This window comes from Gossypium arboreum, chromosome 13 (genome assembly GCF_025698485.1).
Source record: "Gossypium arboreum isolate Shixiya-1 chromosome 13, ASM2569848v2, whole genome shotgun sequence".
NCBI lineage: Eukaryota > Viridiplantae > Streptophyta > Magnoliopsida > Malvales > Malvaceae > Gossypium > Gossypium arboreum.
The window spans coordinates 102,541,395-102,565,341 of record NC_069082.1 but is presented as its reverse complement, the minus strand read 5'-3'; the positions used below and the strand labels follow the sequence as shown (position 1 = coordinate 102,565,341).

Sequence of the window (23,947 nt, the reverse complement as noted above, 5' to 3'; positions counted from 1 at the left end):
TATGTTCAAGGCACTATCATCTTATTACCATATTACACGTTTAATTCATGGTCATGACCACCTCGATTGGTCATAAAACATGCATTCAACACACATGACATATTACCAACCATGCATGACAAACAAACATATTCATATCATCACATCATATGCATTAAAATGTAACATGACTAGCTAGACTTACAAACCATAATCAATATAAGCCACCTCTCATGGCCATATAAAATTGCTGAATATAGGCTAATACATTTAGCCAAATCATAATAACACATGTCATAGAACTAGGTCCCTATACATGCCACTCACTTGATATTTCTAACATATGTATCAATACTCTAAAGGTATTGGCTTGATAGTGTGATGCTGCTTCCGACGATCTCCAATCCCGAGCCGACCTGACAACATTAAAAGAAATGGAAAAGAGGGAGTAGGCTTTAAGCTTAGTAAGCTCGCATGAAAAATAATAAGCAATGTATTAACATGCTATTTTTCAATTCCTCTCTATTTATTCAAAGTCTAGTTAAGTTGTTTTCTCGAGTCATGGTCACTAAATTATTTATATTTGGATCTACGAGACTCTAAATTGAGAACCGCAAATTTTCCTAAAAACTAGACTCACATATCTTCTTACCATAAAATTTTCATAATTTTTGTCTAGCCAATAAGTACATGTTATTCTTTAAATTCACCCCTATTTCGCTGTCTAATAGTTTTGACCCCTGTGCACTAAAAACTAATTATCTCTTTGTAACAGATTTGGATAATGTTCCTGTTTGTCTTTTCGAAAATAGACTTATTAAAAATTTTAAGCATATAAATTATAACCCATAATTAATTTTTTACAATTTTAATGATTTTCCAAAATCAGAACAGGGGATTTCGAAATCATTCTAACTCTGTCTCACAAAAATTCAAATATCTCATAACATGAAATTATTTTGCTTACATCGTTTCCTTCATATGAAAAAAACTCAATAAGCTTTTATTTCATATCTTATTCAACTTTTAATTCAATTTCCATCATTTTTGGTGATTTTTCAAAGTCACACAACTGTTGCTGTTCAAAACTGTTTTATTACTAAATTTCACTCTTTCATGTTTTCTTTATAGTAATTTTCATTGTAACACCTACTCCATATCAATCTTACCAAAGTCCTATCACATATCGAGCACGTTGCTCATAATTTTACACACACGAACCTTCATTTATTCATCACATGGTCATATTCAATTACACCTAGTCATTTCCCGTTGAACACATCGGAATAATAATGGATGCCCAGTGGGCTGCACATAGTACTACCCTTGTAGTCAAAGCTACTTTCTTCACAAAGTGGCCTTCACATAGTACCACACTTGTGACCAAAGCTATCTTTTACACATAGTGGTTTGCACTTAGTACCACACATGTAATCGAAGTTATCGGGTACACATAGTAGCCTGTACTTAGTACTACACATGCGACCTAATTGTCTGGTACCCGTAGTAACTTGCACTTAATACTACACACGTGACATAAATCCATTTTAAACACATAGTAGCCTGTACATAGTACTACACATGTGTTCTCACAACGGATCATTTGTATCTTTTCTATTCTGAAGGTCCAACCAAGAAATTCCTCACTTTTCAACATTTTACCAATTCATCCATAATCAATTTCAATTCATAATTTACATCAAGTGATCATTCAATATGCAACCACCTCTCATATAATAACAAAATATTATAACATAAGTAAAAACTATATATTATTTACATACAAACTTACCTTCCTTTTCACTCTTTCACAAGTTATACAACTTAATAAAACATCATGTTATATCAAATTCTCAATACATTCAACTATTATATAGCAAGCCATCAATGATTGAGCTATCAAACATTTCATGTGCTACTAGTCATATATCATTGTTCTCACAAATTTTATATACCATTCTTTCATCACTTTTCAATATATTAAATCATGTCATTCGTGCAATAATAATGTAGAATTTTCAATTCAAATATAACATTGCAATATTATTGACACACGAACTTACCTCGGCACCAAAATAGCAAAAAGGAACCTAACCGTCGATTTTCTATTTTTCAATCGATCTAGGTCCAATCCTCATTTTCCTTTATCTATAATATCACATTTAGCCCAATTATTAGTCACATTATTTAATGTGATCCAAAAATCAAATTTTGGTAAAATTATGTTTTTGCCCCTAAACTTTGTCAAAATTACACTTTTACCCCTAGGCTTGTAAAGTGATTTTTATTCAATTTTCTAACTCTATGGGCCTAGCTAAACCATTTTTGTAACTATATAAAACTACAATTCTCATCAAAACATCCTTTTATACTATTTTTACAACTTTTACAAAATGGTCCTTTCTTAGTAAAAGTCGTTTATTTAACAGCCAACACTCATTTTCTACCATTAGACATCAAAATGCATGCATGTCACACTTGGTTCAATTTTTAAACATGAACCCTAGCTCAAATTAATGGTAGAAATAGACATATCTTGTTACACATATTGCAAAAACGTAAAAATCATTAAAAACGGGGCTAGAACGGACTTACAATCGGGCTTTAAAGCTTGAAAAACCTTAGCCATGTTTCTCCATGCAAGTTTCAGCCAAGCGGTTGAAGATGGACAAAAATTGGCTTTTAATTTTGTTTTTAATTCATCTAATAACTAAATGACCAAAATGCCCTTAATGAAAAACTTTGGAAACATGCCTAACCATGTCCATTTTTGTCCACCAACTTAACCAATGGTCTAATTACCATATAAGGACCTCCAATTTAAAATTTCATAACAATTGGACACCTCTAGCATGTAGAACTCAACTTTTGCACTTTTTACTATTTAGTCCTTTTGACTAAATTAAGTGCCCAAACGTCAAAATTTTCGAACGAAATTTTCACAAAATCATTCTGTGAAATTATAGTCCATAAAAATATAATAAAAATAAAATTTTTCTCATCGAATTTGTAGTCCCGAAACCACTGTTCTGACTAGGCCCAAAATCGGGATGTTACACTCAGCCTTTGTTTCGTGTCTTGATACTGTGAATATACCCAAAAATGTGAAAGATGATTTACAAGTTCTTGAGTGGAAGGAGGCTATATTAGAGGAGATGCGGGCTCTTGAAAAAACAAGTGCATGGGAAACAATGGAATTACTTGTAGGAAAGAAAACAATGGGCTGTAAATAGGTGTTCACAACCAAATTCAAACCAGATGGATCTTTAGATAGATACAAAGCCCGGTTGATGGATAAAGGGTACACTCAAGCATACGAGATAGATTATCTTGAAACATTTGCTCTAGAAGCCAAACTAAACTCTATTAGAGTTCTTTTCTGAATTGCTGTTAATCTTGATTAGTCTTTATAGTAGCTAGATGTGAAGAATGCTTTCCTAAATGGGAAACTTGAAGAAGAAGTTTACATGGATCCTCCTTCATGTTTTGAAGAAAAATTTGGAACTCGAGTATGTAAACTTAAGAAATCTTTGTATGGTCTAAAACAGTCTCCTCGAGCTTAGTTTGAACGGTTCACTCAAGTTGTTAAAAAATAAGGTTACTCACAAGGGAAAACTAATCACACAATGTTCTATTGACATTCACAAAAAGGTAGAATAGCAGTTATTATAGTTTATGTCGATGATATCATTCTTACATGAGATGATGTGGATGAAATAAGGCGTCTCAAGGAGCATCTAGCATTGGAGTTTGAGATGAAAGACTTGGGTCCTTTGAAATACTTTCTTGGAATGGAAGTTGCTCGATCAAAGAAGGGTCTTGTGGTCTCTCAGAAAAAATATGTAATTGATCTTTTAAAAGAGGCTTGGATGAGTGGTTGCCACCCAGTTGACGCACCAATTGATCCAAATGTAAAATTTGGAAATAAAGAAGGTCGATTAGTTGATAAAGGGCAGTTCCAAAGATTAGTTGGTAAGTTAATTTACTTATCACATACAAGGCCAGACATAGCTTTTGCAGTGAGCTTAGTGTGTAACACTCCTAACCCATATCCGTCACCGGAATAGGGTTATGAGGCATTATCTATCAAATCACAACATACAACATACATTTCTCATCCAAGAATCCATTAATACATAAACATCAATCCAACATAGTCACATTGTCCCTTATAAGGCTCTACGAGACCTTAAAACATGCCTGGAAGAGGTTTAGGACTAAATCGATAACATTTGAAAATTTTGGTAAACTTATAACATTTTCATCCATAAGGGATCACACACTTGTGTGAACAGGCCGTGTGAACTAGACATGCCCGTGTCACAAGCCGTGTGGAAACAGGGAATACATATTAACTTGCATCACACGACCAGAGGCACGCTCGTATGCCTTGACCGTGTGAAATCTGAAGGGTATAATGAATTGGGTCACATGGCTGGCCACATGCCAATGTACTAGCCTGTGTGTCACACATGGCTAGTAGACATGCCCGTGTGTCTAAGCCATACAATTTACTCACTTGTTTAATTAAGTTACAACAGACACACAGTTGAGTCACACGCTAGTGTGGTCAACTGTGTGGGGCGCAAATAGGCTTGGTTTAAGCTACATTTCTCACCCTCCTCAAGCAAAACAAAACCAAATCATTTTATACCTTTTCAATCCATTTATAGGTAACCAAAACATGCTATTTCATATACAAATCATGCCATTTAAAATCCATCCATTTTGCTACTCAAATCATAATCCAAAACATACTAAAACAATATGCCATTACCAACAATTTCATCTATCTTCTCTATGCATTTTTCTCATCATCTTATCATCTATTTTAAACTTCAAATCATACCAATTAATCATCACAACATCCATGACAAACATGCCAAAACACAAGGCCATTTACATACATCATATTTCACTTACCAAACTCATAAAATAAGCCAACCTAAACGGTCAAATACACACCAACGTTTACATCATTTATGAGCAAATGTCATGGCTAATATCATATCTCAAAACACGTTATCATATCACTAGCCTATACATGCCATATACCATATTTACAAAGCACTAAAAATAGCAATAAGTTGATCGATAGTGTGACGGTGTTCCTGATGATCCCCGAGTCTAAGCCAGCTTCGATTATCTAAAAAAAAAGGGAAAGAACACACAAAGTAAGCTTTAAAAGCTTAGTAAACCATATACAAATAAAATTACCACATGAATCAACATTATTTCCATCAATAGGCAAACTATAAGTAAGAACATATAAGCTCACAAACCTTTCCTAATGTATACATATTCAATATCATGAGTGAATTCATCAAATACTTCTCTTTTCAATACTTGTATGAATCTCGTACATTCCTAAGTCACTTAACTCATTCAAACTTTCTTTCTTGACTTGACTTTGCCCCTTGAACCTTTTGAAATTGTTAAGGATACTCAGAAAGCACATATAGCTCTTACAATGCCATATCCCAGATATGGTCTTACATGTTCTCACATAACGATGTCGATAGCCCAGCTATGGTCTTACATGAAATCAAATAATGATGCCAATGTCCCAGACATGGTCTTACACATAATCACATCTCGTTAATCCTAATGTCATGACATTCGTATCCTATACTATTCCTAAGGTTCGTACGGGACTTTTGAATATTGTAACCCTGTCGATTCTTGCTCGTATTTGGTCATTCAACATTCATAGAAGTTCAATGACAATTAAACATATATAATTCAATTTAAATACATTTATTTGCATATGAACTTACCTTGTATTCGGGATAAACAGACTGGATCAACTAATCGATAACCTTTGATTTTCCCCGATCTAAATCTAATTTCTTTCATTCTTGATCTATATACATTTAAAATTAACTCATTTATTCATCAAATCATTCAATTCAGTCCACAAACACATATTTGGGCATTTTTACACTTTAGCCCTAAACAATTTAGTCCCTATTTCACAAATACGCAAAATTCACACAATTCAACAATACTCATGCTTGGCCAAATTTCATATAAGTCCCTAGCAGCCCAATTCTTTCATTTATTTCACATTTCATCGACCCAATTAACACTTTTCACAATTAAATCCCTAAAATACACTTTTAGCTAAAATCACTTAACAAAACTTGTGTAACTATAAAAAATATTCATTTTTCATCATCAAACATTCAAAAGCTCAAGTATTCATCAATGGCACTTCACAAAATCATTAACAAATTTCAAAATTAAGGCATGGGCTAGCTAGAATACAAAGCAACGATATTAAAAACGTAAAAATCATTAAAAACCGAGCTCAAAACACTTACCAAATTAACCATGCACTAGCCGAATCCTAAAACTCCCTTAATTCTTTCTTCTTCTTCAACATTCAGCCATAAAAGGGAAAAGATGGAAAAAAAATTTGTTTTACTATGTTTTAATTAACCTTATTATCAAATTACAAAACTAACCTTATTATAAATCATTTAATAACGCATAAATATCGTCCATAAAAGTCCACTATCATTTAAAATGGTCTAATTACAATTTAAGGACATCATATTTAAAAGCCAAGGCCATTTAACACCTATAGCAAGTAGAATACAACTTTTACATTTTATGTGATTTAGTCATTTTTCTCAAATTGACTATTCAAATGATAAAATTAACTCACGAAATTTTTACACATATCAAATGACATGTTGTAAACACCCAAAATAATATTAAAATAATTTTTTGACATCGGATTTATGGTTCCAAAACCATTGTTTTGACTTAGCTAAAATAGGATTGTTACATAGTGAGTCAATTTATGCACTCCCCAACAGAAGAACATGAAGAAGCAGCATTTTGGATTCTAAGTGTAACACCCCTAACCCTTATTCATCGTCGGACTAGGGTTAAGAGGCATTATCGGACATATAGGAACATATCATAAATATTTCATAATCATCACAACATTAAAAACACTCATCAATACAAAGTCCTTTATATAGGTCAACGAGACCTTAAACATGCTTTAGAAATGGGTCGAGATTAAATCGAATGGATACAAAAATTTTCAAAACATAAAAATTTTTCAAAGTTATACAGGTCACACGCCCGTGTGAACAGGTTGTGTGCCTTACACAGCATTAGACACGCCCACGTGTCTAGGCCGTGGCAAAACAGGGCATACATATCAATTTGTCCACACGGCCACATGACACGGCCGTGTGCCAGGCCGTGTAAAAATTAAGGAGGCTACTGACTTGGGTCACACGGCCAGTTACACGCCCGTGTGTCTAACCCGTTCTCGAAACTGACTTGGCCACACGGCCTAGCACACACCCATGTGTGCAACCATGTGATCTGCCCAGGCTCATTTTGAAATGACCATTGAGCAACACTGTAACATCCTGAATTAGGGCCTAGTCGGAACAATGATTTTGAGACCACAAATCTGAGATAGAAATAACTATTATATGATTCTTATGAGGTTTATGCTATGAATGCATGCTTATGTGAAAGTTCCATGAAGAAATTCTATGCATAAAATGTCTGATTGAATTTTAGGGATCAAATTGAATAAGATGCAAAACTTGCATTCTAGAAGCTTTAAGCATGAAATTGTTTAGATTATGAATTAGAAGGTCCTAATTAGCAATTTGACCAATTTTTATAATTTTGGACAAAAATGGACATGCGTAGGAAAAATTTGAAAGAAAAACCCTAAGGGCATTTTGGTCATTTGGTAATTAAAAGAATAAAAAGGGAAAAATAAGTCAAAATTTGGTGTCCATCTTCTTCTCCCATTGCCGAAAATTGGAAGACACCATAGCTAGGGTTTGTTCAACATTTCCAAGCTTGATGGTTTTGTTCAACATTTCCAAGCTTGATTGTAAGTGCTTTCTAGCCCCGTTTTTAATGTTCTTTGTATTTTTGAAGTTCTTGAAGCATGATCTACCCATTTCTAGCTATATTTTGAGCTAGGGTTCATGTATGAAATTTGACCCATGTGTAACATGCATGTATTTTGATCATTAATAGAGGAATATGAATGTTTGATGTATGATAAACATCTTTTACTAAGTGATTTTTAGTGAAAACACCTAAAAAGGGGACTTGTTTGTAAAAGTGTAAATGTAAGTAGTGATAATGTGAAATAAGGGAAAATATGGGCTGATATGAGCATGGTAAAGGTTTGGCTAGGCTTGGGTAACAAAGAAAATGCATGCATTTCATTTTACGAGCCTAGGGACTAAACCGTAAATAAGAGAAAAGTTAGGGGTAAAAAGGTAATTTTACCAAGGCATGAATTATGGATTGATTTGAATAATGTGATTAATAAACAAGTTAAATTTGGCATTATAGATCAAGAAAAACGTGAACCGGGTCTTGATCGATGGAAGAATAAGTATACGACGATTAGGCTCGATTATCATCATTTTTGTATTGAGGTAAGTACATATGCAAATAATGTGATGTTGTAGTACGTTTTAATGTATTGATATTGTACGATAATTAGTTTGTTATTATTATGAATGTTATGCGTACTGATGGTTATGAAAGCATGAGTAATGTTATGGTCGTTATCCACGACGTCACGAGCAAGTGAGATAAAGGTACCATATGCAAGTGAGGAAAAATTGTTTGAACCTTAGGAATAGTTTAGGATACAAGTGACATGTCACTAGGAATTAAAAAGTCTGAACTCGTTGAGTGGTCTGGGTTCGTGATATATGTGGCATCTGAGCTCGTTGAGAGGTCCGAGTTCGTTATGGATGCGAGCATCCGAGCTCGTTGAGTGGTCCGAGTTCATAATGGATGCGATACATGTGATTAAGTTCTGGGAAATGGTCTTGTGTGTCCTACCGGTGGCTAGGTAATCCTTGAGTGGTCGGATACCTGACAGCTTTTGTGAGCAGCCCATGTAGTTACACCTTGACCGATAGCTTATATGAGCAAGCCCATGAATAGCTCCTCTGTGAGTGCTTCATGTTATGTGGTAGCTTTGGCTACGTATGTATATGTGACAATTATGTGCGAATTTCAGCGTATCCAATAGTATTCTAAGTGTTCAATGGGTATTATAATGAATGATGCGATGAAAGTCCCGAGGAGGGCACGATAAAGAGGTATGGTTATATGATATACTACGATGAGTACAGGTATGTACGCTAAACCTATGAATAATGCCTTGGTAAAGAACGATTCATGATGAGCAAGTATATATATATGTGTGCATATGATAAGTAAGCCCAAAAGGTTTGAATGGTGAATAATCTTTATGTATATGTTGCTATGTCCTTGTATATTGATTGCTTACTACTATTGCATATTATTTGCATGTGGAATTACTAAGCTTTAATGCTTACCCCCTTTCCTTTCCATCCTTTGTAGTTTCGCCAAGCTAGCTGGGGGATCGAAAGTTGTCGGAGCATTCGATCACATTATCAAAGGATTATTGGGTATGGTGAAATTGTTATCTTGAGTATGGCATGTATAGGAAACTTGGTTATTTTGTAATATGTGTCATGCTATTTGGCCAATTTGTAAGGGCCTATGATGATGATGATTCATTTTGTAATGGCCATGTGATATGGCTTATATTTGATCATTGGGTTGTAATCTAATTGCCCATGAATGCATGTGCTAGTGCCTTGATGATGTGATATGTTGTTGATTGGTGAATGCATGATAAAGTATGGGCTAGATGCTAAAAGATAAGGGATTATTTAATGACTTAAAAATGACGATAAACATGAATGCATAAGTTAAATTTATGGTAACAAATGCATGAAATTGGTGTGGAATGCTTCTAAATGGTGTAACAAAACAAACATGTAATAGGAGGACACTAAGAAGATGTGAGAGTGCCATGGTGTGGAATCTTTGAATGCCTAAACATGTCATGTTGCATGTTATGAAATGTGTTTAAATGTATAAATGAGTGAGGGTGACTATTGGCTTGGAAAATAGCCCTTAATTGGTCCATATGGGCAAACACATGGGTATGTGTCTAGACTGTGCGTGACACACGGTCTGCCCCATGGGCGTGTTGAATGGTTGTGTGTCCCATGCACCCTAATTTTGCAAGTCAGTATGCTCAGTAGTAAACACACGGGCTAAGACACGGGCATGTGTCTTGGTCGTGTAAGAGACACGGCCTACCCACACAGGCGTGTACTTTGGCCGTGTGAAGTCTGCACCATTTTTATGAAAAATCATTTAATTTTAATTGACCACAAGGTCTGGCCGCACGGGCGTGTGACACGGCCGTGTGACCCTAATTGATGCTAACATCATAGTCAGAGAGCTACACGACCAGAGAACACAGGCGTGTCAAGAGCACAAGGGCGTGTCCCTTGTTCCACACGTCCCAGACGTGGTCTTACACGAAAACGCATATCGGATCCTATGTCATGACATATGTATCCTAACTATTTTTATGGTTCGTACGGGCTTTTCGAACTCCGAAACACTATCGATACTTTCACAATTCCACATATTCACCTTCCATGTCATTCATTTCATTTCAATAGCATATAAGCATAAATAATTTGATTCAAACACATTTATTTGTATATTGACTTACCTCGTACAGATTCGAACGAAAAAAGTCGACTACTCGACGACTTTCGACTTCCCTCGATCTAATTCCGTTTTCTTTTGTTCTTGATCTATGTAAATTAAAATTTAACTCTTTTATTCAACAAATCATTCAATTCAATCCAAAAACACATATTTAGGGTATTTTAAAAATTAGCCTTCACATTTTCACATTTTGACATTTTAGTCCCTAATTCATAGAATCACAAAAAACACAAAATTTCCTTTTACACAAGCTTAGCCGAATTTTCATAGTGTTCATACAAGTCCACATATTTAATTTATTTTACATTTTAGTCCCTCAGAATCTCATTTTCACAATTTAGCCCAAATTAATCAAATCCATAAAAAATTCAAAGACAAAATATACTAACCCAACATATATCTTTCATTTTCTATCAACTTCACAAAAATCATAATTTCATCAATGACTCAAACCAAAACCATCAACAATATCATAAATTAAGACATGGGCTTGATTGTATACAGAACAACGATCACAAAAACATAGAAATTATCAAAAACTGAACAAAACACATACCTAAATCAAAGAAATCAATGGCCAAACCCTAGGAATCCTTTTTTTCTTTTTCTTTTTTCTTTTTTTGTATTTTTGGCTAAGATGAAGAAATAATGAACAAATTTCATGCTTGTTTTATTTTAACTAACATTATTAATTAGTTTACCAATTTGCCCTAGCATTAAAACATTAATAAACCATTATATATAAGGCCATTAATATCCATAACCATATTAATGGTACAATTGCATCATAAGGACCTCACAATTAAAAAGCAATAAAAAATAAGCACACTTAACATATATCATACAACTTTTACATTTTCTGCGATTTAGTCCTTTTATCAAATTAAGCACACGAACAATTAAATTTTCTTACAAAATTTTCATACATACTAATCACATATAACCGGCACGAAAAATAATATTAAAATATTTTTTTGAATCAGATTTGTTATCCTAAAACCACTATTCCGATTAGGGTCTAAACTGGGCTATTACAACTCTCCCCCTTAGGGATTTTCGTCCCCGAAAATCTTACTGTTGAACAGATTTGGATATTGCTGTCTCATAACATCTTCAGGCTCCCACGTAGCCTCTTCAACACCGTGTCGATCAGACATTACTTTTACTAATGAAATTTTCTTATTTCGTAATTCTTTAACCTCGTGTGCCAAGATACAAATCGGTTCTTCTTCATAGGTCATATCGGGCTGAATCTCAATTTCAGACGGAGGAATCACATGGGAGAGATCAGATCTGTATCATTGAAGTATCGATACGTGAAAAACATTATGAATCTATTCTAGCTCTGGTGGCAACAACAATCTATAAGCAACTGGCCCGATACGCTCAGCAATCTCATACGGCCCGATGAACCTTAGACTCAATTTTCCTTTTCTGCCAAATCGGAGTATCTTTTTCCACGGAGACACTTTCAAAAATACTTTATCACTTAGCTCAAATTCAATGTCCTTTCTTTTCAAATCTGCGTATGATTTCTGACGATCGGAAGCTGCTTTCAGACTATCTCGGATCACTTTTACTTTTTGTTTAGTCTCTTTTATTAAATCAACCCCATAAATCTTATTCTTACTTAGCTCAGTCCAATACAAAGGTGTATGACATTTTCTACCATGTAAAGCTTTGTACGGTGCCATTTTAATGCTTGATTGAAAACTATTATTATAGGCGAATTCAATCAATGGAAAATATTGTTCCCACGTACCTTCAAACTCAAGAATGCAACATCTCAACATATCCTCGAGGATCTGAATAATCCACTCGGATTGACCATTTGTCTGCAGGTGAAAAGTAGTATTGAAGTGCAATTTTGTACCTAAAGCCTCTTGCAATTTCTTCTAAAACCACAATGTGAATCTTAGATCTCTATCTGACACAATAGACAATGGCACTCTGTGCAATCTCACAATATCAGAAATGTATAACTTAGTTAATTTATCATGTGAGTCATCAGATCGTACCGGAATGAAATGAGCTGATTTCATCGATCTATCAACCACAACCCAGATAGCATCTTCCTTTCTCGGATTTAGAGGCAAACCCGAAACAAAATCCATTATTATTCTATCCCATTTCCACTCTGGAATCATAATCGGTTGTAACAAACCGGATAACACCTGATGTTCAGCCTTAACTTGCTAGATGTACAGATAAACGAATGCTGTAAGCTTTGTTCAAAATCATCTGAATCAACTCTGGATTTCTCGAAACACAAATCCGATCTTGGAATCTCAAACAATCATCTTTATCAACTCTGAATTCTGAATTAGAATCTAAATTACACTGAGTTCGTTTTGCTGTTATCTCATTATCAACTTTCTAAGCATCAACAATCCGTTGTAAAAACAATGGTCTTGATTTTAATTCAGCTAATACTTAACCATTATCGGACAGAGCCAAATGAGTATTCATCGCACTTAATGTAAACAGTGACTTTCGACTCAAAGCATCAGCAACAACATTTGCTTTTCCCAGATGATAATTAATAAAAAGTTCGTGGTCTTTCAGCAACTCTAACCATCTTCTCTGTCACAGATTCAAATCTTTTTGAGTCATTAGATTTTTCAAACTTTTAGGATCTGAAAATACATGACACTTTTCACCGAATAGATAATGGCGCCAAATCTTCAAAGCAAACATAATCATAGCTAATTCAAGGTTGTACGTCAAATAGTTCTTTTTTTGTGGCTTTAACTGTCTCAAAGCATAAGCAATGACTTTGCCTTCCTACATCAAAACATAACCTAGACTGTTCAACTAAGTATCACTGTAGATCACAAATTCTTTACCTGATTCTGGTTGCACTAACACTGGAGCTTTAGTCAATAAGGCTTTCAACCGATCAAAACTTTTCTGACACTTTTCTGACCACTCAAATTTCACATCTTTCTGAAGTAGTTTCGTCAATGGAGTTGCAATCATAGAAAAGCCTTTTACAAACCATCTATAATAACCAGTAAGTCCCAAAAAACTGCGGACTTTATAACATTTCTCGGAGGCTTCCAATCCAAAATAGCTGAAATCTTGCTCGGATCAACTTGGATACCTGATGCTGACATAATATGGCCTAGAAAACCAACTTCGCGTAACCAGAACTCACATTTGCTAAACTTCGCATACAATTGATTATCACGCAAAGTCTGTAGCACTATTCTCAAATGATCAGCATGCTCAGATTCATCACAAGAATATATCAATATGTCATCAATGAATACGACAAAAAATTGATCTAAGTACAGTCTAAAAATTCTGTTCATCAAGTCCATAAAGATAGCAGGTGCGTTAGTCAATTCGAAAAGCATAACTAAAAACTCATAGTGCCTGTATCGCGTTTGAAAAGCAGTTTTCAGAATATCTAAATCTTTTACTCGCAATTGATAATAGCTTGATCCCAGATCTATCTCCGAAAACACGATAGATTCTTTCAACTGATCAAACAAATCGTCAATTTAGGGTAGAGGATACTTGCTCTTAATAGTCACTTTTTTCAACTGATGATAATCAATGCACATTCTCATCATGCCATCTTTCTTTTTCACAAACAGAATAGATGCATTCCAAGGTGAAAAACTCGGTCGTACAACTCCTCTATCAGTCAACTCTTGCAACTGGGACTTTAATTCTTTTAACTCAGTCGGAGCCATTCTATACGGAGCTATCAAAATCAGAGTAGCTCCCGGTAATAACTCAATGCCAAATTCAACTTCTCAGATCGGAGGTGATCCCGAAAGTTCTTTGGGAAACACATCAGGGAATTCACAGACAACAGGAACTGATTCAACTTTCTTTTCTGTTACTTTCGAAACGATCACATAGGTAAAGTAGGCTTTACAACCCTTCCTGACAGTACTTAAAGCTTTCATCGAAGATATCACAGCATGCAATCCATTTAAATCACTTGATTCAATTCGGACTATTTTATCATTCTTGCATCTCAAATCAATAGTTTTCCGTTTTCAGTTCACAATAGCATCATGCAAAGTTAACCAATCCATTCCCAAACTTATATCAAACTCATCAAAAGGTAATAACATCAGATCAGCCGGAAAAGAAATATATCGAAATATTAAAGGACAATTCTTGCAGACTTTGTCAACCAAAACACTTTTACCTAGGGGGTTCGATACTCTAATCACGAATTCAGTAGACTCTACAGGCAAAGTCTTACTGGATACTAAATTCATGCATTTATAAGAATGCGTTGATCCAGAATCTATCAATGCAATCACAGAAGTATCGTAAAGAGTAAAAATACCAGTTATAACGTAGGGAGATGAAGCTTCCTCATGAGCTCGAATGGCGTAGGCTCTGGCAGGTGCTCTGGCCTCATATCAAACAACGGTTTCTTTAGTTCCTCTTTAACTACCACTCACATTTCTCGTATTTCTCGGAGGTCTACCACGAGCTAAAGTGTTACTAGGTCTCGGATTTTGCACAATTTCTTGCTTAACAGACTCGGGACAATCACGGATAAAATGATCTAAAGATCCACATTTGAAACAAGCCCGATCATATAGTCTACAATTGTCGGGATGTCTTTTACCACAACATTTACACTCGGGTCAACCAGATCTAACATTTCCAACACTAGCAACAGAAGTAGCTGGAGCTCTGAAGCTCGAATGCGATCTAGCACGGTCTCTACTCGAATGCCCCACATTAGTCTTTGAATGGATAAAATCATCTCGAAACTTCTTTGATGAAAACTGAAATGATTTACTTGCGAATCTCTTTCTCAGGTCTCTAGCTTCAGAATTAGCTTTTCTTTTCTCTTTCCTAAGTTCTTTAGCTTTACATGCTCGTTCAACAAGCACAAAAAAAAATTTATTTCCAGAATTCCGACTAGCAAACGAATATCTTCACTCAAACCATCTTCAAATCTCATACACATAATTGCTTCAGTTGAAACATATTCTCGTGCATACTAGCTCAGTCTTACAAATTTTCGCTCATATTCTGTATTAGACATACGACCTTGTTTTAATTCAAGAAACTCTTTATGTTTCTGATCAATGAATAGTTGACTGAAGTAATTCTTTCAGAATTCATCTTGAAAGAAATCCCAAGTAACTCATTCTCTCAAAACTACGGATATCAACGTCTTCCACCAATGATATGTCATAACTCTCAAAAGTGAAACGGCACATTTTAGGCATTCGTCCGGAGTCAATGACAATTCATCAAACATTCTTATTGTATTCTCTAAGTAGAACTCGGCTCTCTCAGCATCATCATTAGTAGTAGCACAAAATTCTTTGGCCCCATATTTTCTAATTTTATCACTGGAGGCTTATTCAACTGATTTAGATTTACAACTTGTGGCATGACAGGGACCTGCAGAGGATTGACCGGGGTTGAAGATTGTGGCATAGCCGGATTAGTTCAAATATATTGGGTGAACCAATCATTCATCATTTGGAAAAAAGGCTTATTTAGCCTATTCTTCGTGGCTACTCGTAGTCGGTCTAGAACCGAATGGCGCTGTCCATTGCACAAGAGCAAGCGCATTACTCTCGATATCATCAGCTACGGCTCGTTCGGGATCCATGTACTATATAAAAAAAAATTTTCATTGTTAGGATTTGATATGATGTGAATCGTGATAAGTTTTATAATTTATGAATGTCCGTTCTTGAAAAATAACTATTATCACGACAAAGGCAAGCGCACCTTATCGAACAGTAGTATAGCTTATGGCAAGACCAGGATGTCGAACCCAAAGGAACTAAAAGTACGAGTATTGACTTTCTTTTTATTATCTAGCCTAAAAATAAAGGGGTTTGTTTTATCTAAACTAATTACTAAACTAAGAATGCACAGAAAGTAAATTGGGGAAATAACTTATGAGAAAATTGAATGATTTGGACAATACCTATGGGAAAAAAAATCCACCTAGACTTCACTTGTTATTTACTCTGAATCAGACGATTTATTCACTTGACTTGATCCGTAGAAATCCCTAAGTTATATTATTATCTCTCTCGAGACTAACAATATCTAACCCTAGGTTGATTAATTGAAATCTCTTTCTAATTAAAACCCCTAGTGTTGCATTAACTCGATCTATGGATTTCCTTATTAGGTTTCACCCTAATCCGGTAAAATTATGTCACCCTATCTCTAGGCGTGCAATCCATTTCGCTTAATTATGTTAGATCTACTCTTAAACAGGGACTTTTGCTCCTTTAAAGAAGCACATCAATACTTGAATCAATATCCTGGAATATTAAAGCAATAGTTAAGAACTCATAATTAAGAACAAGTCAAATATTTATCATATAATTCAGATAATAATAACAAGATCCGTCTTAGGTTTCATTCCCCTTAGGTATTTAGGGGGGTTAGTTCATATTTATGAAAGAAAACATATCAAAAGAATAATGATAAGAAAACATAAAGAAAACCCAAGATCTCTTGAAGGGAATTGAAGGGGGATCTTCAATCTTGAAAGTGAATCCGGCTTCTAAGATGGATCAATCAGTTTTCTTCGAGTAATTCCTTGCCTTCTACTCCGTGTGTCCCCTCTAATCCTCCTCTAGTGTGTTTAAATAGGCTTTAAAATGCATAAAAGCCCTCAAGAGTGGCCTTTTTTGAATAGGACTAAACTTGGGCTCGATAGGAACACGCCTTTGTGACACGCCCGTGTTCGATTTATTCAATCCGTGTTCAAAGCTGTTAAATAGACATGAATGTGTGGTCTACCTGTGTAAGTCGTGCTCAATTTTACTAAAAGGACACGGACGTGTGGTCTACCCATGTAAGGAAGTCCAAGCCGTGTTAGAGCCTGCTAGAATTACACGGGCGTGTGGTTTACCTGTGTACGAAAGTCCAGGCCGTGTTGATTTCACATGTTGGTCCAGTTTCTCCGTTTTCGGCCCGTTTCTCGCTCTTTTTACTCTTCTATGCTCACCGAAGTATAAAACATGAGATTAAAGGATTAAGAGCATCAAATTCACCAAATCTAAGGATAAATCATCCAAACATGTGCTAAGCATAGGATAAAAATATGTATAAATTACGGTTTATCAAATACCCCTACACTTAAGCGTTTCCTTGTCCTCAAGAAAAATCCTCAACTTACGATTAAGAATTAATTTTTCTCAACTTATAATTCGTATCAATAATATCTCAAAATAATTCATAAGTAATCATACATTGAGAGTTCAACTAGAAGAACATCAAAGTTTCAAACATTCTAAGTTGAGCATTTTATCACGAAAACATAGGTGTCTCCCTTCATCTAAGTGATTACCTTTGATTCAAAATATCACAGAGTTTTAACATCCTCTCTAAGGATTCACTCAAATCACTCGAGGTGTTTAAGGACAACAAGTTAGGCACTCAGTAGTCAAACTCGAGGTGTTTAGGTGTTTTAACATGCTCTAAAGTAACATGCTCTAAAGGCTCAAGATCTCACAAAAATTATGGCTTTTTGATGTTCAAACTTGTGAATTTCAACTCAAGATAGTACCTACACTTGGGAAAACAACCTAAAAATTTTTAAATATAAAAAATAAACTTATCATGCTTGATTCTCTAATTCATTAAAGTTTAAACAATCGATGCATGAATGCCTATGTTTTAATTCAAGACATATCAATAAAAATCATAAATTAATCAAAGTTCATTCTAATAATGATATGAGAAGATCACATGAGAACAAGACAAAATTCCGGGATTTTTCTGATAATGATATAAATGACCCCCCACACTTAAGATGTACATTGTGCTCAATGTACAAAGATGTATAATAGTAATATAAAGATAATATCAAAAGAGAGGGAGAGAAGTGAAACTGCCTCGAAATTGTGAATGATATCCTTGGATTAGCGAGAGCGAGAATTGAAGAAAAAGCTGAAAGGAAGGCATGATTCCGAGGAATAAATGAGAAGACACCACTGTGAAGGAGAATTAAGGGAATAATTTGATGATAACCATAAAGGTAGGTAGAATATAAGACGGAGGTCTTAAAAAGTAAATAAGAGATAATGGAATAAAAATAGAAACAAAGATAAAAATAAAAATAATAGTAAAACACGCATCCCCGTGTTCCTCGGGGCATGTTGGTGCACATGGCCTTGTCATTTTGACATTTTCAACCACGGGTGGTGGGCACAGGTGTGTTGCATGCCCGTGTTAATTTCTCAGTTTTATCCACGGGAGGTGGGCACGGGCGTACCGACTGCCCGTGTTAATGTGCCCACGCCTGTACTAATTTCTCAATTTCGACCACGGTTTATAGACACAGGTGTGTTGTACACTTGTGTTGATTTGGCAGGATTGCCCAAGGCCATGTCATGCAGCTGTGGCAATGTATCGAATCCCGTGTTTTGGGAAAAAAATTTGCTTTGCTTTCACACAACCGTATCGCACTACCGTGTCTCTGCCCGTTGGTATGAGCACAGCCTAAGGCACGCCCGTGGGTTAGGCCGTGTTTGCCCTTATCAAATGTCAACATTTCCTGCAGTTAGACTATGAATAGTTAAAAAAAATTAAACCCTATTTAATGAGGTTAGTGCTTGGGCTGCCTCTTAAGAAGCGCTTGTTTAGAGTCTAAGCTCGACTCTACCTTGTGGGTATATTTAGGGGAGTTCGTGGAGCTGTAGCTCCTCTCTATCGTCTTTGAAATTCTCATCGTTGTAAAATTTTAGGCGATGTCCATTTACCTTGAAAGTGTCTTGTGATGGGTGACTTACCTCTATTGTGCCATATGGAAAGACATTTTGGACTACGAAAGGACCTGACCATCGTGATTTAAACTTTCCTGGGAACAATTTAAGCCTCGAGTTATACAACAGGACAAGATCTCCCACTTCAAATTGCTTGCGTTGTTTTAAACGAGTGTCGTGGTGGCACTTCATTGCTTTCTCGTATAGGCGTGAATTCTCATATGTATTGGTTCGCCACTTATCTAACTCGTTCAACTGTATCAACCTGTTTTCACCTGTAAGTTTGGGATCAAAGTTTATAAATTTTATAGCCCAGAATGCCTTGTGTTCTAACTCAAATTGTAGATGACAACTTTTTCCATAAACAAGTCTGTAAGGTGATGTTCCTATGGGGGTTTGAAAAGTGATTCTATAAGCCCATAAAGCATCATCTACTTTCATCGCCCAATCTTTCCTATTTAACTCTACTATCTTTTCTAGGATACGTTTAAGCTCTCGGTTTGCTACTTCGACTTGGCCACTAGTTTGAGGGTGGTAAGGGGTGGCTGTTCTGTGGTGAACACCGTATTTTTTAAGGGTCTTATCAAATTGGGCGTTACAAAAATAAGTACCCCTATCACTGATAATTGCTCTAGATGTTCCAAATCGAGAGAAAAATTTCTTAAGGAATCGTACTACTACTCTAGCATCATTAGAAGGTAAAGCTTGGGCTTCAACCCATTTGGACATGTAATGAACAGCAACTAAGATGTACTTATTCCCAAATGAACTAGGGAATGGACCCATGAAGTCGATACCCCAAACGTCAAATATTTCACATGAGAGCATATATGTCTGAGGCATTTCATCACGTTTGGAGATATTACCTGTCCGTTGGCATTTGTCACAAGAAGTAACATACCTGTTGGCGTCTTTGAATAGTGTGGGCCAATAAAAACCTGATTCGAGGATTTTATGTGCAATCTTATTTCCACTGTAATGTCCTTTAGTCAGTCCTGAGTGGCAATGTTCCAATATCTTTAATGCTTCTATCCTTGTAACGCATCTCCTAATGAGTTGATCTGCACATATACGGAAAAGAAAAGGGTCTTCCCAAAAGTAGTTTTTCGCATCATTAAAGAATTGCTTCTTTTGCTGATGTGTCAACCCTTTTGGGATAATATTAGCGGCTAAAAAATTTTCAATGTCTACAAACCAAGGTACCTCAGAATCAGATATAGCAAAAAAATTGTTCTTCAGGGAATGAATCATTTATTTCAACGTCATCTAGCTCTTTGGTACTTGAATTTTCAAGCCTGGAGAGATGGTCAGCCGCGAGATTTTCAGCTCTTTTCTTATCCTTCATCTCCAAGTCAAATTACTGCAATAATAAAATCCATCGAATGAGTCGAGGTTTTGCATCAGTTTTAGTCGAAAGGTAGTGAAGAGTAGAATGGTCAGTATAAACGACAACTTTAGAAAATATTAGATATGGCTTAAATTTATGGAATGCAAAAACCACAACTAGTAGCTCTTTCTCTGTTGTGGTGTAGTTTTCTTGTGCGGCTGTCAAAGTTTTGCTAGCATAATAGATAGGTTGAAAATGTTTATCTCTTCACTGTCCCAAAACTACACCTACTGCAAAATCACTCGCATCGCACATTAGTTCAAAAGGTGAATTCCAATCAGGTGCAATTATAATTGGAGCTTTAGCCAGTTTACCCTTTAAAGTATTAAATGCTTCTAAACATTCCTGATTAAAATTAAAAGGAACATCTTTTTCTAGTAATTTAGTCAAAGGCTTAGCTATTTTAGAAAAGTCTTTAATAAATCTTCTATAAAACCCAGCATGTCCTAAAAATCTTCTAACAGCCTTAACCAAATTAGGGGGAGGTAGTTTTTCAATGGTTTCAATTTTTGATTTATCAACCTCAATCCCTTTACTAGAAATTTTATGTCCTAACACAATACCTTCTTAAACCATAAAGTGACATTTTTCCCAGTTTGTTTCCTCACATCTTATTAACACTCATTTTAAATTTTTAAGGAAAAGATGGAAAGAGTAACCGAAAACTGAGAAATCATCCATAAATACCTTAATGACGTCTTTTACGAGTTCGTCAAGAATAGCCATCATGCAGTGTTGAGAAGTAGCAGGAGCATTACATAATCCAAAAGGCATTCTATGATAAGCAAACATACCGTATGGACATGTAAATGCCGTCTTTTCTTGATCTTCAAGAGCTATTTGGATTTGAAAATAGCCAGAGAGTTCGTTTAAAAAGCAGTAGTACATGTGCCTTGACAATCTTTCCAACATTTGGTCAATGAATAGATGGGGGAAGTGATCTTTTCTCGCGGCATCATTTAGCTTCCTATAATCAATGCAAACTCTCCAACTTGTGACTGTCCTTGTTGGGATTAATTCATTCTTCTCATTGGCTACAACAATATGCCTCCTTTCTTAGGAACAACTCAGATCGGACTTACCCAAGAACCTGCGAAATAGGATAAATAATTCTAGCATCTAGGAGTTTAATTACCTCAGCTTTAACAACTTCCTTCATGTTGGGGTTTAGTCATCTTTGGGCTCGTACGCATGGCTTATATTCATCTTCCATTAAAATTTTGTGGGTGCAAAAAGAAAGGCCGATCCCTTTAATGTCAGAAATTTTCCAAAATATGGCCCTTTTATGCTCTCTTAAGACTTGGAGTAATTCCTCTTTCTCTTTGGGTTGCAAGTTAGAAGCAATAATTACCGGTAATGTTGAGTTATTTCTAAGGAATGCATATTCCAAGTGACTCGGCAATTGTTTAAGTTCCAGTTTGGGAGGTTCTTCAATAGAGGGTTTGTTTCTTAAGTTCATCATTTACCTTAATACCCTCGTATTTTGCTGGTCTTAGGGAGGGTTCATTGGAATTCAGTTCAGTTCCTATCTCAGAATTATCATCTCCCTCCTCTCTTTGGGCAAGACACAATTCCAACATGTCTTTATGTATGATTCCTGAAAAGAATCTTGAGTAGCATGATCAATAGAGTCAATAAAATAACATGAATCATCCTGTTCCCTAGAAAATCTCATGGCATCATAAATTTTAAAGATAATCTCTTCGTCACCTACTCTAAGTACCAATTTACCATCACCCACATCAATAACAGCCCTAGCAGTGGCTAAAAATGGACCTCCTAAGATTAAAGGCACTTCAACTTCCTCATCCATGTCAAGCACAACGAAATCAATAGGGGATATAAATTTATCTACTTTTACAAGTACATCCTCTATAATTACCCTAGGATATTTTATAGATCTATCAGCTAATTGAATACTCATCCTTGTAGGTTTAGGTTCCCAAAGACCAAGTTGTTTAAACATTTTATATGGCATCAAATTAATGCTAGCGTCTAAATCAGCTAGTGCCTTATCAACATTCAAACTACCAATTAAGCAGGGAATAGTAAAACTTCCTGGGCCTTTTAGTTTCGTTGGCAATTTATTTTGGAGTATGGTTGAGCACTCCTCATTAAGTTCCACTGTAGATAGGTCTTCAAACTTCCTTTTGTTTGTTAATAGATCTTTTAAAAAATTTTCATATGGAGGCATCTGCGATATAGCTTCAACAAAAGGTAAGTTAATATGCAGTTGCTTAAAAAGTTCAAGAAACTTACCGAATTGTGCATCCATGCAGTCTTTCTTCAACTTTGCTAGATATAGGATTGGTGGTTTATATTCCTTTGGCATTGGATTGTCATTGTTTTTGGGTTTTTCCTCCTCTCCTTTGTCTCTTTCAGCTTCTTGTGATGGCTTCTTTTCGGATTCAGCTAACACCTTCCCACTCCTTAGTGTAACTGCTTTCACATGCTCTTTTGGATTGGGTTCAGTGTTACTAGGTAAACTTCCTGGTAGTCTTTCTAAAATCATCTTAGCCAGCTGCCCAATTTAATTCTTGAGTCCTTGGATCGACGCTTGCTGATTTTTAAGTGCAATTTCAGTGTTCTGAAAATGGGTTTCCGCTACTGAAATAAATTTTGACATCATCTCCTCAAGGTTCGGCTTTTTCTCTTGCTGGTAAAGTTGTTGTTGGAAGCCTGGAGGATGTTGTGGTCTCTGATTTCCTTGGCCTCCCCATGAGAAATTTGGGTGGTTTCTCCAACCTGCATTGTAAGTATTATTATAAGGATTATTTTGAGGTCGAAGATCATTACCCATAAAATTTAGTTGCTCGTGTTCCATGTTGTGGCCATAAGGTAGGTATTCTGAATTGCTCGTTCCACCTCCATTTGTATTGCATTGCATTATTGGGTGAACCTGTGAAGAGCTAAGTAAACCATCAATTTTTTTATTCAAAAGTTCTACCTGATTAGAGAGCATGGTGACTGAATCGGAGTTAAAAACGCCAGCTGCTTTCGTTCGCTTTGTCCTCATGACTTGCCACTGATAATTATTCAGTGACATCTCCTCTATAAATGCATAAGCCTCCTAAGGTGTCTTATTATTGATAGTCCCACCAGTAGCTGTGTCAATTATCTGTCTAGTCGAAGGATTCAGGCCATTGTGAAATGTTTGAACCTGCAACCATAAGGGTAGTCCATGGTGAGGGCACGTTCTTAAGAGGTACTTGTATCTCTCCCATGCATCATAGAGTGCTTCTAGATCCATCTGCACAAAAGAAGATATATCATTCCTTAATTT

General features: G+C 35.7%; 1 non-coding gene across 1 annotated transcript; it reads left to right on the top strand.

Annotated features, from left to right (window-relative positions):
* The first annotated feature begins 23,840 nt into the window (after positions 1-23,840).
* Positions 23,841-23,947, top strand: LOC128287466 (small nucleolar RNA R71). Its single transcript, XR_008278166.1, has one exon. It is a non-coding gene; the product is annotated as a small nucleolar RNA R71 (small nucleolar RNA).